Source organism: Tachypleus tridentatus, chromosome 13 (assembly GCF_004210375.1).
Source record: "Tachypleus tridentatus isolate NWPU-2018 chromosome 13, ASM421037v1, whole genome shotgun sequence".
NCBI classification, from domain to species: domain Eukaryota; kingdom Metazoa; phylum Arthropoda; class Merostomata; order Xiphosura; family Limulidae; genus Tachypleus; species Tachypleus tridentatus.
Window position 1 is genome coordinate 169,940,065 of NC_134837.1, and position 18,872 is coordinate 169,958,936.

Here is an 18,872-nt window from a genome sequence, read left to right on the forward strand (position 1 = left end):
CCTCAAATTATTTGACAAATACGTACTTCTAACATAAACATATTTTATTCGATTCCGCATTTCAATCATGGTAAATAGTTTAAAAACACAACACGATATTAAAACTTCAGAGCTACGTCTGAACAATTCAGTTTAAGCACAGATTACAAATAAGCTTAGCTCTTTTCTTGGTGTTTTAAAGACGTTATTCTCAACACCTATGTGAGGTTTAACATTTTCTGTTATTTTTATATATTTTTGCACACTAATCTGATAGGGAATACAAATGGTAAGAAATATGCAGCCTAAAAACTGAAATATATACATATATATATATGTTTTCCTGCAACTTCCCTAATATAGATAAATTCGTTTTATATTAACTGAACAGAAATCTGTACCTTTTATCTGGAAATACAAACAATGCAAATCTAGAGTGAATAACTTCACATTATTTTATAAGTAAATACACGTGGCAGTGTGCTACCAATGTTTAATGTATGTATGTTTTCTTATAACAGAGCCATATCGGGCAATTTGCTGTGTCTACTGAGGGGAATCAAACCTTGGAGTTTAGGGTTGTAAATCCGTAGACTTACCGCTGTCCCAGCGGGTGACACCAATGTTTAAAGTTTATGTCATAACTTATGTGGGTCATCAATCCAGGCAGAATTACAAAATGAAACAGTAAATGCTCAAACGTTTAGATAATAAATTTAAGACAAATATTTAAGTCAATATCCTTTTAAAGAATTGTAAATATATTTTGTTAAATAAAAAACGTGATAACTGACTTTAAAGAAAAACACCCGTAAAGTCAGCAACCTGCAGTGGAATAAAAAACAAAACAGAAAATATAAGGAAGAAAGTATTTGGGCTGTCAGTTTCTACGTTATAGGGGAATGTTTGGTAAGACAGTACTGCTATGAAACATCTCCCTCATATATTATCAGTTATTAAGTGCTCCCATCTAGAGCGAATTATATGTAACCATTATTCATGTGACTTTGTACGTAAACACACTGGCAAACTGACACAAATGTAAATAATAAAAGCACAGTATCATTTTTAACATCTTTGATTTAAGGTAATCATCTTACATATCAATGGCTACAAAGATGATATTTCAGGATATTTAACTTTGTTGATTTCAAACAATAAACAACTATATACAGTCAAATGTGCCATAAAAGAATCACAGATTAAGTTCATAGATTTTATATAGCGTGCGATTGATTACTTCACAACGATTGGCTCAGACTAAGACTCTCTTCACTTTCATTTTGAAACCTTTTGTTTTTTCATATCATTCGTCTTACAACATTCCTTTACTCTTTCTTTTATCATGAAACTTTCAATTGTTAAACCTTTCAAAAGTTAACCATAAACCAATTACGCTTTTAAGATTTGTCAGAAAACTAAACTTTCATGCAATTGCTTGGACATCATGCAACAATAAGACATAATTATTTCATTATACCCAATCACAATTATCTTTCATATGTCTGATAATAAAATGTCAACCATGGCATCACTTATTACCATTTTTATAACTCCAACACATACTAGTTTCGCTGTTTTTATTTCTCTAGTGCAACATGTCTCAAGTCCTATTGATAGGTTTGCAGTGTTCTCTGTCTTCCCATGTATTAGCGATAAGTTTACGGACTTACAACGCTAAAATAGGGTATTCGATCCCCTGTAGTGAACACACATATAACCCAATGTGGCTTTGCTTTAAAGTATACAAAAAACAGGTTTCGTTCTGATCGTGATATTGCGAGAGAATATATTTCATACTTGCATACCGTATTATCTTACCCAACTTTTCAGCTTCTCGTATTAACAGGTATTTGGAAAATACTCCCAGTGGGTCAGCAGTGATTCTGAAATATTATAACACTAAATTCTGAGTTTCGATGTCTAAAGCGCCACAGTTTGTATACCCTATTGTGCATTATTCTATTGAATAACTAAGAAACACCAAATTTTCTCGTATTTATTTATCAAGTTTTACATTTCATAAAAAATATATTGCTCTAAACGTATTTTTATGATCGACAGCTAGAGAGTATAAGTGTATTTGCAAAAAAAGAAATATAAATATATGTATTTTTAAATTTATTATTGTATTCATGACATAATTTTTTTCAAATTCCATAAGGAATTATTTTTGACAAAAGCACGAAACAAACAATTTATTTTCCACAATCAATGTAAAAAATTAGTTAAGAAAAAAGCTTCTTCAATTTTCCTGTTCTCACGAAATATAGTTTTACGTCTTCCGAAAAACACATAGCTGTTTAATATTACATACACAATAAAATATATTGCGCTACATACAAAAATTCAAGTGAACGTAAAATTTAAAACTCACGAAAGCGTCAAGTCTCCAACACGTGAATCTCAAGTAAAAATTGATATTCTCATATATTATTGAGCCAGATGTTTCAATGTTAAAATATTACCTGAGGTTCAAGTGACAAGATCAAAAAGTCACAAAACTGTTTTGAGTAATAAACAGCGAGTAAGAGATGAAAACCCTCTGGAGTCTGGTATGGAATGATGCTAAATTCTCCTAAAAATCTGTTCCAGTTTACGACATGTTTTCAAATTTGAAATGCAATTCTTATATTCCATTTGCAAACCTCCAAATCTTATAGACGATATAAAAACTTCTACCCTTGCACTTTTCCCCTTCTCTTTCGCTGCGAAAGTAGCATTCGTTAAAAAAATACGATCAAAAAGTATTATGCAATGACGTTAAACGATATGTGATATAAACTTATAAGACATAAATTACAATCAGGAAATCCTAGTTACCAATTTACATGTCTTATTCGACGATCCAGAGATCTGCGTATTAAAGGAACTGCAGAGTAAAAAAAAAGAAGTTCTAGCGTTAATTATACCCCTGTCATCATATGAGAAGACGAATTTCCACAAGCCTAACGTATGTTCATGTTTCAATGGCTTTTTCATATAATATTGAAGAGTTAGAATGAAATCTAATTTGAGCTAACTAAAAGTTTAGCATAAACAGCTTTTGAAACAAGAAATACATAAAAAAACAGAAATTTCATTGAATTGAGATATGTGCCGCGACTAGAATTAGCCGTTTTAACAAGGTTCGATATTTTTGAAAAATAAGAACAATTATTATTTTGAGCATTTCACAACTAAAAAACACATAAATAAGGAACAGAAAAATAAATTACGTATATTAACAAATATAGTGTACTCCTGTTATTAATACTGAATTGGTACTTGAATTTCTCCATATACGGTTACATAGGCCTCATAAAGGTTAGTTGGTGCTCAGTGATCCAGTTGAGTCGATATCGGCATATGGAGAAGAGCTTACGCATCTTCAAAGAAAAATGATGAGTAAATGCAAGTTTAGATGTGCGAGTGTTTAAGACATCCCAACTCGTCTCTTCATATCCAATTCTTTTCTGGCTAATGTCCTGAAGGAATGGAAAACGTGCTAAACGTAGAATATTGGTTCGGCTGAGCAAAATTAATCTTCTTGGTTCACACGAACTTGAGAACGTGCTTTGAAGTGAAACCGCTGATCTGGCGCTAAATTCATGACTCAGAGTTTAATGAGAGTTTTCGCCAGGCGAAAAAAATTAATGTGTATGTATATAGGCACATAAAAACTTGTCATCTTTGTTATAGTTAATAATTCATACAATCATATAGCCTAACAACCATTTTTTGTTTATTATTATTAGATACTCTTTGATCATATGTATAATAATTGGAATAAAGTGCACATTTCTATATTTCTATCAGGAAAACAAATGATTCTGCTAATGTCAAGTGGACAACTCGACACCGAATCATGGTAGCGTTTGCCTGTTCTCAGCACTCTAACGTTTCGCATATGTGCCATGTTCATTGTGACCATTAACACTCTGAACACTTAACATTTTATCTAACGTCACCCATTAACTTTAGTTATGTTTCTTAGTAACGACTGATGCTTGTTATGAAGTAGTTTGTTGCATAAAACATATTAAATTTCAAATCAAAACGAAACAAGTTTTTTTTTACAATATCTTAAAAAATATTGATACTTAAATTATTTATGAAAAATGATAAAATAACACTATCGAAATGTTTTTAACAGAAAATGCCTTGGTAGCTCAACGGTTCTGAGAAAGATAAAGCGTTTAGAAAACATCATTTAAAAGAGAACAAAAAACACGAGAAATTTATTGTAAGTAAACTGCTAAGTAAATATAAATACAGCACTTATATAGAAGCTGCAGGGCATATATAAAACAGCATTTATAAATGAACTACAAATGGTCTATAACACACAATACTTTTATAGAAACTACAAAATGGTGCATAAACACAACACGTGTATACAGACTGAGAAAAATATATAAATACAACAGTTTTATAAAAGCTGTAAATGGTATATAACACACAACACTTGTATAGAAGATGCTAACAGTATATAAAGACAATACCTATATAGAAGCTGGAAGGGATATATAAAGACAGAATTGTCATATTGTTTATCTTCGTTGTGGAATATTTCATGTCCATAGATACATCACTAAAGGCAAGTGGTTGACTGGGAATGATCCTAGCAAGTGTGAATCATGCCTTCCCGAGTCTACGATGGAGTGAGATAATCAATTTCTCCGCGATTACTGTGACTAAAGAAAAAATGAAGCCATGCTGTGGTCATATATGTCGTTGGAAAATATATTTTGAAGAATTGTAAGGAAAACAAGAATAAGTTACACATTTGAACGACAAATTGTGGATTTTTCATGGTTCTAGACTTATAAGCTTAGTAAATAAACCCGTAACAAAAGCGTCTTGAGAAGTGTTCTTACATCTGTAACTCGATTTCGTATGATCATCTGAACAGTCTCAGTTCTTCTCTAGGTAAGAAATAAGTGAAGCTAATAAAGAATTACACAGCGTGTAACTTATTTCTTCACAGCTACAGGCTATAGCTTAACGTTTGTACAACATACTGATGTATTTTAGTTTGTTACCCGGAAACACTAAATTTAATTCTGTATGACTAAGTATTAGGTTGAGGAATAATTCGTGAGCGTTTTTAAATAATTTCATTCAAGCATTACATGCAAGACTATACAATACTTCAATGCATGAACACATTACACCCAAAACATTTATTATGATACTTTATTTCATGTAATACCTAGGTATATAGTATGCATTGTTTTAAACAAAATTGCAAGAAATTAAATGCGAAAAGCAGATGGTGACGAAAATGCTCGATTTTGTCCACTTGACATTCCATTTAATGATCTGAAAATGAAAACAAAAATTAAAGACATATGAAAATCAAACACACCATCTATTAGAGCAAAAAATTATCTACCAAATGACATGAAATATTTTGCAAAAGCGTTTCATTTATGAATATATTTTTTAACTTGAAAAAACGCTCACGAATTATTCCTCAACCCAATATTTGTTTTATGAACTCAAAATAATGATTTAGCAAGTAGTGTTTTTTAAGACAGTTTATCAAATAAACATAGTGTACTTAACAATAGACACTTAATCTAAAATTAGAATAAATTATGTGTAAAAGTTATTATTTCTATATAACTTGTGCTGCTTATATCTTGTATTTAATATTATAAGGATTTGGTTATTATTTATAAATTGTTAAGGTTAATAATTAAACCGTAAATACGCTATCAAGCATGCACACAAACTTGGTGATATTTTTACAGCATTGAACGACTGCATTTTATCTCACAGCGTGTAAAACTACTTCCAAGCAACTCTTTATACACTGACGCAACTGGAAACATAATACATATATGTTATTTCCCCATACTCTGTTACTAACACTTGAAACAAAAGTCTGACACCCGATACGAGAGAAAAGACCCATAGCATACATTCCCATCAAACATAAAACATTAACTGTTAATATCCTTTCTCTATGGTGTGAACGCCTTTTTCTAGTTGAGGGAGCATATTCATAATTAATTTACTTGTCATCTAATATTACTATTATGTCTATTATATTTTAACACTATATTCCATTCCTACACCTCAGCGATTTTCAATAATTAGAAGGTCTTTTATGTAATAATAATAATAATAATGGTATACACACACACAACTGACTACATCAATTTTCTCTATATACACAGACGTGATTGTGTCTAGTTTCTCTATATACACAGAATTGACTGTTTCTAATCTCTACACACACAGATAATGTTATTCTCATCCATAAAAAACATTATATTTTTCTCTTGCATATTAAATACGTACGTTTCCAATTCATACGCAGAATTTAGTGCGAATATCTTTTACACATAAATAGAAGTAAAAATGTATAGTCTCTTCACATACACAAAACTTACTGTGTGTTTATTTTATAGAAACGAATGTTACTATCTACATACAAATGATATATAAATACAAATTATTTTTCTAAAGGTGGTAATACAATACATAATTTACTCTTTATCAAGCAGGTAACAATTTCAAGGCCTTCTAGTCAACATTTCCACATGCTTATATTACATTTATTTCTTAGTTTACAGAGAAAACATATTTCAAGGCGTTAGTACGTTTTGTAATAACTCATTACGGTAAATTTGAATACGTTACCTTGCGTGTATTATGGCATTTCATTAAACAGAACTAAAGGTTTTGTGCATCATCTGAGTTATGTCAAACAGATTGTCATAGAAGACAAATTGTGAATATGACAAAACTTCAGAGGATATTCCAACAATTTACGTAGATCTTACCAGATCTTTTCATGGTAACCAACAACACTTATTCGTTCGTCTTTTCATAGAAACCAACAGCACTTATTCGTTCGAGAGTAGATATCAAAGTTCATGGCCCGGCATGACCAGGTGGTTAAGGCAATCGACTCGTAATCGGAGGGTCGAGGGTTCGAATTCCCGTCATATCAAACATGCTCACCCTTTCGATCTTGGGGACGTTATAATGTTACGGTGAATCCCATTACTTGTTAGTAAAAGAGTAGCCCAAAAGTTGGCGGTGAGCGGTGATAACTAGCTGTCTTACCTTTAGTCTTATACTACTAAATGAGGGACGGCTAGCGCAGATAGCCCTCGTGTAGCTTTGTGCAAAATTCAAAAACAAAACAAACAAACACCAACGTTCATATTCGATCACTGAACTGAAATTATTTAAATATGTACAACCAATTGGACATAACTATAAAATATCAACTTATCTTTATATCATGTGAAACAACATTTGTCATTTGAATCGATTTCTTTTCATCTTAAAACTACTTTATATTTTAAGTACTATTTATAATTATATAGTTAATGTTGGACTGAGTACTGCATAAATCGTTGTATTGAGCAACTTGTTTTTCTTGTTTTTGTTTGTTACTGGTACTCCAACTGTCTCTTTATTTGTGGTTGATTAAAACTACTGGTTAAGTGAAACAGAAGAATAAAGAGTTACGAGCAAACCAGATAGTGGGATAAATACTTTAAGTAAATTTTATATTCGTACATTTTTACGGTCTATGTCCTGAACATTCCAAATTTTGTGATAATTCTAATTTTTTTAAGATGAGAGTACGGATGATTGAGTAAGTAAATATATTAAATTACTTTCAAGACTGCAAAGACATAATAAAATCAATAGCCACTTCGTATCGCTGTGTTTATGTTGGCTAACGATGCATCACGGCATCTGTTTAATGGCCGTGCCAGGAACCATAAAAATATTTAAATATTCATTCGAATATCCCTCATTTTAGAAACCAAGTTGCTTAATGAATATTTTTGTATTCATATGGAAATACTGCAATGCAATAAAAAATTAAAACTGTATGTTACTAGGTTTCCATATCTTTTTCTTTTTCGTTTCCTTTGCTGTATTTTGAAAAACTTCTAGAATATACAGTTATTGAGAACAGATATTTCAAATATATTATCTTGTATATTTCACAATTCTTCCGAGGAAAGTTATTCAAGATCGATTTCGTTCTAATATTCCTTCTTACAAGTAATTAAACTTTAATGCTAAGCCTGGTTCTCCCTCAGTATTTAGATTTTTTTAAATTTAGAAAGTAGGATTTATTAAGGGAAGAGGTGTTGGAGTTTTTATTACGTTGGTCCATTAGATGTGTATTTAAATCGAGATGAATATTTAAGTTATCAGAAATGAATGATTCATGAACTCCATTTACTCGTGGACATCCATTTCTATGATGTTTGTATTTATTTACTTTCGAATACATTATCAAAAAAGCAAATTTTCTAGCAAATTAAATGTACTATGTAAATAAATATAGTTGAAAAATAAGGTATTCAGAATACCTTGTTTAATGTAAGTTTTATTTTGGCATATCTGTTGAGATTAGTGAACTTTCTGAGTTGTAAGCAATTGTGTTTCAAACTTACAAAGATAAATAAAGTTACCGTAGAGAGAAAAGGTTATACAAAGTATAGATAATGTTCACCATCAAAGAGGCCAAAGTATTCAAAGTTGTACAAGTACTTAAAACGTTTCAGCCGACCTTGTTTGTCTGATATGTTCCTTCTTGCGCTATATTTTACAAGAGTTTTTCTCAAATTTTGTATAACACATAAGGAAGCCAAAAGTAATTTAACTCCATTTCAAGTACAAGGATAAATTGTAAAGCGAAGAATATGAAAAATATTGCTTTACTAACAAAGACCTAAAACATTTGCGGTCACATTAGTATCTTTATTGCAACAGTACATTTTCAAATGTCGTTTTCTAGAATAATACAAACGAATTCTCATTGCGCAGTTCTAAATATACAAGTGTATTTGTCTTAGGCCTAACACTAGTTAAGCTTTTATTAGGTGCAATCCATATTAGATAAAAAGATAAATTAACACTCTAACTTGTGTCTGTTCTTTCTTCTTTAGTTTAATTTGATATAAGTTTTAAGTTATAATGCATATTTAGATAGAAAGATGCACGCGCATTTTCAGGACAGGTAAAAATGAATATTATTATATTAGATTTTCGTAAACAATGGTATGCCCTTAGGAGTATTACTAGTTACAATAATGTTTCAGTGTTATGTATGGTTTCACAGATTAGTTACGTTGTATTTGAGCTATATACATAGTTTTCTAAAATAAAGTTTTTGTTATATTTGTTTCACAATTTTTGCGCAAAGCAAAGCCTCGCTAATTTTGAATTAGAAGTCTAGAAAGAAACTACCTACAAAACGTCATCCACATCCAGTTCTTAAGCTACTTTTACCTCTATCTGACCAAATAGCATAATTTAACAGTCACTTATATGACATACCCACACCACAAGGTTCCAAACACATTTTTTCTTCCTATCAGCGACTGTGAAAGATGAATTGTTGATTTTACCGTCCGAGAACACTAACCGCTATGTCACGCACTTTAAAAAAATAACGTTATATGTATAGAAATATGTACGCTGCAGTAATAAAACAGGTTTTATTTGGCTTCTTTAACAAGAAGCTGATTAAAGTTTCTATAAATAAAAATAGTGTGCTATGAATGTGTTCGTTTGAAATAGACTGCTTAAAAGACGATCAAAAAATAAAGATACGACATTTATGATAAATGTAAAAGGATTTGATAAAACCGCTAATGCGTTGTTAACTTTTTTTGTTAACATTGCTGATGTTACTTATACCTTAGTGTAAGTATCATCGTTAGTCTCCGTATTTGTAAACATTTGCAATGGCAAGGGTTTCATTATATATAATGCATCCAAATGGAGTTTATTTGTTTATTTTAAAGTAAAAATGTTTCACTGAATTTTAGTAGCTTTTTTTTCCTGAGTATATTTTGACAAAGTGCTTTATGAACATTTTGCTGAATACTGTGATATCAGCTGGTATCATTAACGATGTAATCCTTATGCTGATAGAATACAACGTTAGAAATAGTTGTAGCCCTTATCTTCATGGGTAACAGATGTACGAAGATTTTTTCATTACGATATATATATATATATAATCTATATTTTGATTATCGAACGAACTGCTTTGATTTTGTAGTGAAAATTAATATAATCAGTTTGGTTTGAACTTCGCGCAAAACTACACGAGGGCTATCTGCTCTAGCCGTCCTCAATTTAGCAGTGTAAGACTAGAGGGAAGGCTGTTAGTCATCACCATCCACCACCAACTCTTGGGCTACTCTTTTACTAACGAACAGTGGGATTGACCAACCAATATATTCTAAACTTCTGTTTGTAACGTGTGTGTCTTTCTAAAGACAGTCTTTTATCCGCAACATAACGAAGCATTACTAGTTATAGCATGTCGTTTATTCACGGAAATAAAATTATAACTAACTTAAAACGATCTGTTTCCGGAGTCCGTAAGCGAATGGCCTTTGTTGTAGGAATTTTCTTTTCAAAGTTTCATCCTAATTAATCTGAAAGCTTCCGAAAAACATGGTTTATTTTACTGTATATATTTCAATAACAATAACAGCTACAGCATTATTATATATGGCTTGTTGAACAGCACGTTTATTTCTCTGGAGAAACTCTTCACAGGTTCCACCTTACGTCGGCAAAGTGCTTCTGCAGGAAATGACCCAGTTTTTCCAGATGATTCAAACTAACTTCCATCTCAATATTTGATACTTGGAATCATGCAAACGCTTGCTCGGAGGTTGATTAATATTTCTTCGTGTCACCTACGATGTATGTTTTATATTATTTAACACTGCTTAAACCTAATATCATATAAAGTGGTTGTTTGTTGTTGTTGTTTTTTTCTTTTCTTGGTTACATTTCAGCCTGGTGCGTCTTGGAAAGTTATTGCTTTTATTTTTCTGTGTTTCCTTTAAGGTTATATTTTTATCACATTTGAACCTATTGTCAAGTCGCCTACTATTTGAAGACTTGATTAACTTTTCGTCAGGTATTTTTAGAGACTTTTTTTTCTGTCGATACTTAATCTCACTTAAACGTTGTGCTTCTTCAGAGATTAGATCATTTCTTTTCCTGTGAATTGGGATTTCAATATTTCCTTAAACGCTGGTTGAGTTTATTTTATGTACTTTTCTGTATGTTTGTTTTTATGGTTATTTAACAAGTCTCAGCATAGTCATCAGTATTTATTATTACAGTTACGTTGCATGCGCTTATTAAGAAAATAATTTTAAAATACTTTATTTTCAGAAATAGTATGTTTCTTGAACTGCGTAAAGCTACATGAGGTGTATCTGCATTAGCTGACCATAATTATGAACCGATAGGTCAGAGAGTGGACAAGTAATCAACGTCACCTACCGCTAACTCTTGACAGAGTAAATAGTAGAATGTACACGTTATTCTTGTAAGGTACGCAAAGACTCGAAATTCGGAGAGAAATTTTTGGTAGCAGGACACGAACCACGAAACCTCAGATGTACAGCTAAATACTAATCACGTGTCCACGCTCAGCTACAGAAATAACGATATTATGTATGTATAGTAACAATAATAAATATGCAATTACAAACTCAGAACTTGACGTCATCATGAGTAGCTCGTAGTGGTACTGTTTTATGTCTGGGGACTCACAACGCCAGAAAACGGGTTTTGATAACGTAATGGAGAGAGCACAGATAGCCCAACGTGCAGATTTTATACTTAACTATAAATAAACCAACGCAAATTATAAGTATCTACAAAATAATGAACTTAAAATATTTCAAAATGTAATTAAAAAATATGAAGAAAGTATACGTCAAAAATATGGAGAAACCTGTATAATCATGTATGTTCTACAACAGACAAATATTCAAATTACACTGCAGATAATCCGTTTCTTCAACTAAATGCCAACAAGATTATTTTAAGCGAAGTTTTAGGTGATCGTTACTTCACTGAACTAAAAATAATATTTTAGACCTCTTGAAATGTTTTGATTTGTTTTGAATTTCGTGCAAAGCTACACGAGAGCTATCTGCGCTAATCGTCCCTAATTTAGCAGTGTAAGACTAGAGGGAAGGCAGCTAGTTATCACCACCCACCGCCAACTCTTGGACTACTCTTTTGCCAACGAATAGTGGGATTTACCGTCGTATTATAATGCCCTTACGGCTGAAAGAACGAGCATGTTTGGTGGGACGGGAATTCGAACCCGCGGTCCTAAGCTAAAATCGAATAACGTGATATAGCTACAGATGCAGCACTGTAAGTACAACTGACTGCAGTATACGATAAAATATCGTTGCTGTTTCTTGTCCAAACACAAAGACCGCCTAGAGTTTTAAATGTAATGTATTTAGTTGTTGGTTGACTTTACGTGAGACCTATAGTGGTGTGACATAACACGTTTCAAATTAAAGAAGATATTTCAACAAAAGGGGACTGAAGGCCGCTTAGAAGAGTCAGCTGTTTTAACCACCTGCAACAATTATACAGTAGTGTTTTATCTGTTAGTCAGTAGCACATCAATTTCTATTATCATAACGTCAGTGAAATATGCGCATGCCATAAATCGCGAGAAGAATTGTGAACTCTGTAGGCTACAAAACAGCGTGACGCGAGAACGTTATTTTTGTTTATTTGTTTAGAATTAACCACAAAACTACACAATGAACTATTTGCACTCTTCCCACTTCGGATATCGAAACTCGGTTTCTAACGGTGTGAGTTCACAGACATACTGCTATACCACTGGAGGTTGTCAACTTGAAAAGCAAGAAATACAAGTGTTTATTACTCATAGTTTGGTTTTATTTACTCTTGAAACAGAACACTTTCTGGGAAAGTACATCTAGTATTTCGGATGGATAGGTCGAATTAGCACATTCTACGGTCTTTAACATCATGTGCACATTGTCCAGGGTAGATTGAGATATGAATACATGGGATATACTTTATCAAATGCTGACACACCACTGCTCTGTCGAGAAACAATCTTTGAAGGCTCTATGAGTTCCATTCTCTTAGCACTTTGACTCCCACTCTGACGAAATGATATATAATATTAAATTGTGGCACTTATCGTCTTTTATAAATCCTAGGTAGCAGTAAAACCATGTTATTTACACACAAATTCAAAGTGGTCGAATTCTTTAATAATCGAGTATGTGATGTCCCATACGATACTAAGCAACTTACCATAAAGTAAATGCATCCAGACAATGTTTTCATTGTCTACCTTTCTAATAGCATTGGCAATACTGACTGTCATTGAGTGAATTATCAAGAACATCTGCTTATGAAAATTAAAATAATATAAAGAGAACAACTACATTAGTGACATTGTGCTTGTTTACTGTTAGATACAAAAACTTCACAACATGCTATTTTACTATGCTCACCACGGGTATCGAAATCCGAATTTTAAAATCCTAAACCCTCAACCCTATTGCTTAGTCACTGAGAGGCATGTACTAATAAAAGCTATATTACGTACGCAAATGCGACTACAAATAATTAATACTGTAAATGGAAATATTGGAAACCTAAACCCTGTATGATCAAAATGTCCTGCATAATCAGTTGAGCATAATTTGTATTGTTAATATTTAGAGCTTTAATCTTAATTATCTCTCAGAATTATCGGCTAGCGTAAGAAGTTTAGGTTATTCCTAAGTTAACATAAGTGTGATTGTAATTTTATAAAGTAAGAGACTTCTAAATTACATGAAATATTGTAACCAATAAGATTTAATGCAATTAAGTATAAAGAAGCATAGAACCGATTATTAGTTACAAATAAATAAACCAATCATATAAAACGTAGATACACACAACTTATTAATACATGAAATAACAATATAAGTTTCACGAATAAACAGTAGTGCACATTCAACATCGCGACCAAGTGAAAGTTAGCAAGTTGATTAAACTGTGTGTTTGTTTTTTTTTCATTCTGCGCAAAGCTACACGAGTGCTATCTACGCTAGCCGTCTCTAATTTAACAATGTAAGACTAGAGAGAAGGCATCTAATCATCACCACCCATCGCCAACTCTTGGGCTACTCTTTTACCAACGAATAGTGGGATGGCGGGTAGTCGAACCCACGATTCTCAAATTGCGAGGCGAGTCCCATAACCATTTAATCATGATTAAATTTCACACGAACTTTCATGTAACACGAACAAACAATAGTGCACCTTCAACATCGCCACATAGGCCCAACCGTGTTAAGGCGTGCGACTAGTAATCTGAGGGTCGGGGTTCGCATCCCCGTCGCACCAAACATGCTCGTCCTTTCAGCCGTGGGGGCGTTATAATGTGACGGTGAATCCTACTCTTCGTTGGTAAAAGAGTAGCTCAAGAGTTGGCGGTGGGTGGTGATGACTAGCTGTCTTCCCTCTAGTCTTACACTGCTAAATTAGGGACAGTTAGCACAGATAGCCCTCGAGTAGCTTTGTGCGAAATTCAAAAACAAACAAAAAAAACAAAACATCGCCACCTAGTATAATAACTATACTGTATAAAGAGATCGTATTTCTTCATCACGTGGCATCACCAATAATTACAGGTTTCAGAGTTCACACATTCACTCATCGATTATTAGGAGTATATAAAAGTTAATAAAATCATTATTCAGGTTTAAATAACGCATGTCTTTTAACATATGGCTCATGCTTTCCTACCTCGAGTCTGGAGTTTGTTCCAGAAACGTAGGAGTGTGTGTTAAAGATTTGCTATGACAACCATTTATACCAGTGTATTCCGAGAATTCCACTTACTGGTAGAAGATGACCTTACAGAACCATCTGTTTTTATAAATTTCTTCCTCGTATGTTTACCTACACTTATGTCAACTCACAATGCTGTAACATATAATATTCTGGCACCACCAAAATGTTCACATCCAAACTTATATTATACCAGCCTTTTATATATATATATATCAACAGCCAATTAATCTAAAAGACGCAGAAGAATGATAGAAGAACAACATAATTTACCTTAAGTAGCGCATATATGAGCACATTGCTGACGTCAGAGCCACTCATCACAGATGGATGAGGAGTGGGTTGTGAAAAGAAGCTCACGAAAGTCAAACCTTTAGAACTTACCGAAAGGTGTATTTAGATAAATAAGCCATTATACTAACAAGTTGACTTAATGAACTATTGGTAACGGCAACAACCAATAGTATTAACTTAAATAATGAGGCCATGTGAAACGTTTCATGAAATGTTATACCACCTGCCACACTCAACTTGTCCATTGCATTACTTCCTTATTAAATTGTAAAATAAAGTAAACATTAAGGAGTGGTCATTATGAGTTTGAAAAAGTTGTAAATTTCTAATTTTAAGTAGTTTATTTCTTCTTACGGAAATGAATAAACATGATGATGAAAATACGTGGAAAAGGGAGTTTCTGAAATCTGTCCACGAAATCTTGTGATATTCAACAAACTCCCTTGCAATGGATGGCTGTTAACAATCAGCATTGTATATAACTTATTTATAATACTTATATTAAGATATTAAAAATATGTATATACAAAATGGTTTGTTTTAGAGCGAAGCCACATTGGACTATCTACTTTGTCCACCTCTGGAAAACAAATCCCGGATTTTAGCGTTTTAAGTCCGTGAGCTTACAGTCGACTCACCGTGGAACAGCTTTAAAACTGTGAATGTACGTTTTACTCTAATTTGGAACTAGAAAATGTTATTACCAATACGTGTGTGTAAGACAGAATAGTGAGTATTCATCGAAATGTAAACAATATTTTCATTGATGTGTCGTGGCGGATAAACGAGTTTAACATTACAAATAGAACACAAACATCCAGTAAAGCAATAATGTGAATTAAAACTAATTTTAAAGACAAAAACCAGACTCTCCTGTGCAGCACACCCTATTATATTTTCACCACCAGGGGGTTCTGTTATAAAAGCTGTCTTTAAAATTCTCGATTAAAACAATATATTATAATATATATTAAAAAAAAATTAGTTTCAAAAGCGCGTGATGCAAGTGTTAGTTTTTTATGTACAACAAAAACTCTCAGGCCACTTTATTCCATTTCGTCTATCTCAATCCATTTCATTATATGAAAGAACATACTTTATAAAAAACATGTCTATCGCGGCTTTATATGTTGTTGTGCCTAATATTTAAAAATGAAGCTCCTTCGTCTACATTCTATATAATAAAGTTGGAAACGGTATCGTATGGTGGTTCTGAAGGCTTTTTTCGCGTTGCAGTTGATCAGTCGGTCATGATACCCTAATAAGCTTTTTGAGAAATAGTTGAGCTTTATTTGCTTTACAAAAAATGCTTTGAAAAATATCTTCTTCAGATTTATCTTTCTAAAAAAAATCAAAAGTATTTTCACAAAACCAAATGTTTATTATAATGTTCAAAACTATAACGCACTGAAAAAACAACGACACGCTTTAACTCTATTAGACCTGTAACACTCAAAGCGCTTTTAACCAGCTTCCCCTAGTGGCACTGTGTTATGTCTACGAACATAGAAACCGAATTTCAATACCCATAGTGGGCAGAACATATATAACTCATTGTGCAGCTCTGTGTCTAACTCAAAACAAACAAAATTAATAAACTAGGTACTATATATTTAACTGTTTTTAAGAGGAATTTTGCGATGTTTTAAATTATGTTCAATAGATAAACGGCCAACGAAGTGGTGTTAAACATTTTTTTACGTTCAATATTAAAAAAAGTATTCAGATAAAAACCAAAAGTGTGATGTTCCGTCAAAATTTTGTTAATATTTGTTGTTGTCGTAGAATAATGCTGGCCTGGCATGGCCTAGCGCGTTAAGGCGTGCGCTTCGTAATTTGAGGGTCGCGGGTTCGCGCCCGAATCGCGCCAAACATGCTCGCCCTCGCCGGGGCGTTATAATGTGACAGTCAATCCCACTTTTCGTTGTTAAAAGAGTAGCCCAAAGTTGGCGGTGGGTGGTGATGACTAGCTGCCTTCCCTCTAGTCTTACACTGCTAAATTAGGGACGGCTAGCACAGATAGCCCTCGAGTAGCTTTGTGAAATTCCAAAACAAACAAACAGAATAATGCTACCGCTCTGCTAAATTTTACGCCCGATGTTTGCTTGTTGAATTTCGCGCAAAGCTACTCGAAAGTTACATGTAATAGTCTTTCCTAATTTTGAAGCGGTGGGTTGAAGAGAAGGCAACTAGTCAACGCTACCAACCACCAAATATTGGGCTACTCATCTCCCATGGTTGAAAGGGCGAACGTGTTCTATAATTAAATTTAAACTCGTAAGTTGAGCCCTGATCTTCTGGCCATGCGAGGCCATCGATCGATAAAAAAATATTGATTCTAAGTATAAAATTAAGTTTGTTTCCTTCTAAAAGTACGAGAAAAATTATTACGTAATACAATGTGTATTCAGCTGTATCTTGTTTGTTTGTTTTGAATTTCACGCAAAGCTATATGAGAGATTTCTGCGCTAGCGGCTACTAATTTAGTAGTACAGGACTAAAGGGGAGGCAACTAGTCCTCACCACCCACCGCCAACTCCTGAGCTACTCCTTTACCAACGAATAGTTAGATTGGACTTCACAATATAACTCTCCCAAGACTGAAAGGGAGAGAATGTTTGGTGTGACAGAGATTCGAATCCGCGACCTTCAACCTGTGATTTGAGTGCCCTAACTGTCTGGTCTAGCTGTATCTTTATCTTTTATCCAAGATTAAGGTAATTTTTCTCGAAATCTAACATAATAAACAACAATAAATAAATATGAGAAATAAAAATAATTAATACAGTTTCTAAAACCCATTATTATCCCATGGTCGAAATGTAAATAATGTGCTGTAAATAGATATATCCTGATATTCTGGTTATTCCAAATGAACAAATGAAAACTAATATAATTAAATTAGCGAAATACGCCAGAACTAAAAACAACCTTTTTGTAGGTGTTATTACATATTAAACGAGCCTATGTACTGTTTTATGTGTGTTTGTCATCAAATACGCTTTTTAAAGACGAAACGCAGCATATAAATATATAAGATACGAACTTATTTCACTAGACTATATGGAATTATTCATTATTCGAAATCGTTTGTGATATCCTGAAATTATGATTCAGGGTTTATAAAACTAACAGTGATCAATCCGTGCTGTTAGCTCTCTTAATTGTCCTATGAAAAAGCAGACCAGCGGAGAAGTGATTTCCTGTAAAAAAAACATTATTCAGGATTCCCACGTTCAATAGAATCGATTCCTAGGCCTAGTGGCCTCTCTATCTTACCGAGCGTAAGTTCTGTCTAGGCCTTAAAAGTTCACATATACGTACACCCATTTCTCTGTGTTATTTTGCTCCAGTTAATTCAGAAAAGTGCTAAGAACATGAGATTAAAAAAAAAAAAGGAAATGCGATAGACTGCTTCTTATAAAAGCAAATAAAACCGATAGACGGACCTAAAGACAGAAAAATGAGCAGAACGACAAATTGACAAACCTAGAGTCAAATATAACGTGCTAAAAGACAGACAGAAGAACAAAAAAACCAAAAGAATTTAAAAACCAAAGAGATATGCAGTAAGACAAACAAACCTAAAGAAGCTTTTGCCCACGAATAGTGGAATTGACCAGCACGTTATAAAACCCCCACAACTGAAATGGCAGGCAAGTTTGGTAGGATGGGAATTTGAATTTGTGACTCAGATTACTTGTCTAGCGTCATAACTGTACGGTCATACAGAAGGACAAAAAGACGTATAATAAGGTAGACACCCCCAAAACAAATGCGTGAACTTAGCACTAGTTATATTGCTTTGAAAACTTCTGAAATGTTAATGCTCTTTAAAAAAAACACTTTACGTTAGTATAAACAAAAATGGAAAACAATAAATTAGAAACATAAATTATATAAAAAATAAACAATAAAGTAAGCGTCAGTTTCGCACAGAAGGTAGCTAACATTTAGAATAA

The 18,872-nt window shown here is 32.9% G+C and overlaps 1 protein-coding gene across 1 annotated transcript in view; it reads right to left on the reverse strand.

Annotated features, from left to right (window-relative positions):
* LOC143238866 (TWiK family of potassium channels protein 7-like) overlaps positions 1-18,872 on the reverse strand; it is a 112,054-nt gene that overhangs the window by 1,266 nt on the left and 91,916 nt on the right. The window lies entirely within an intron of this gene.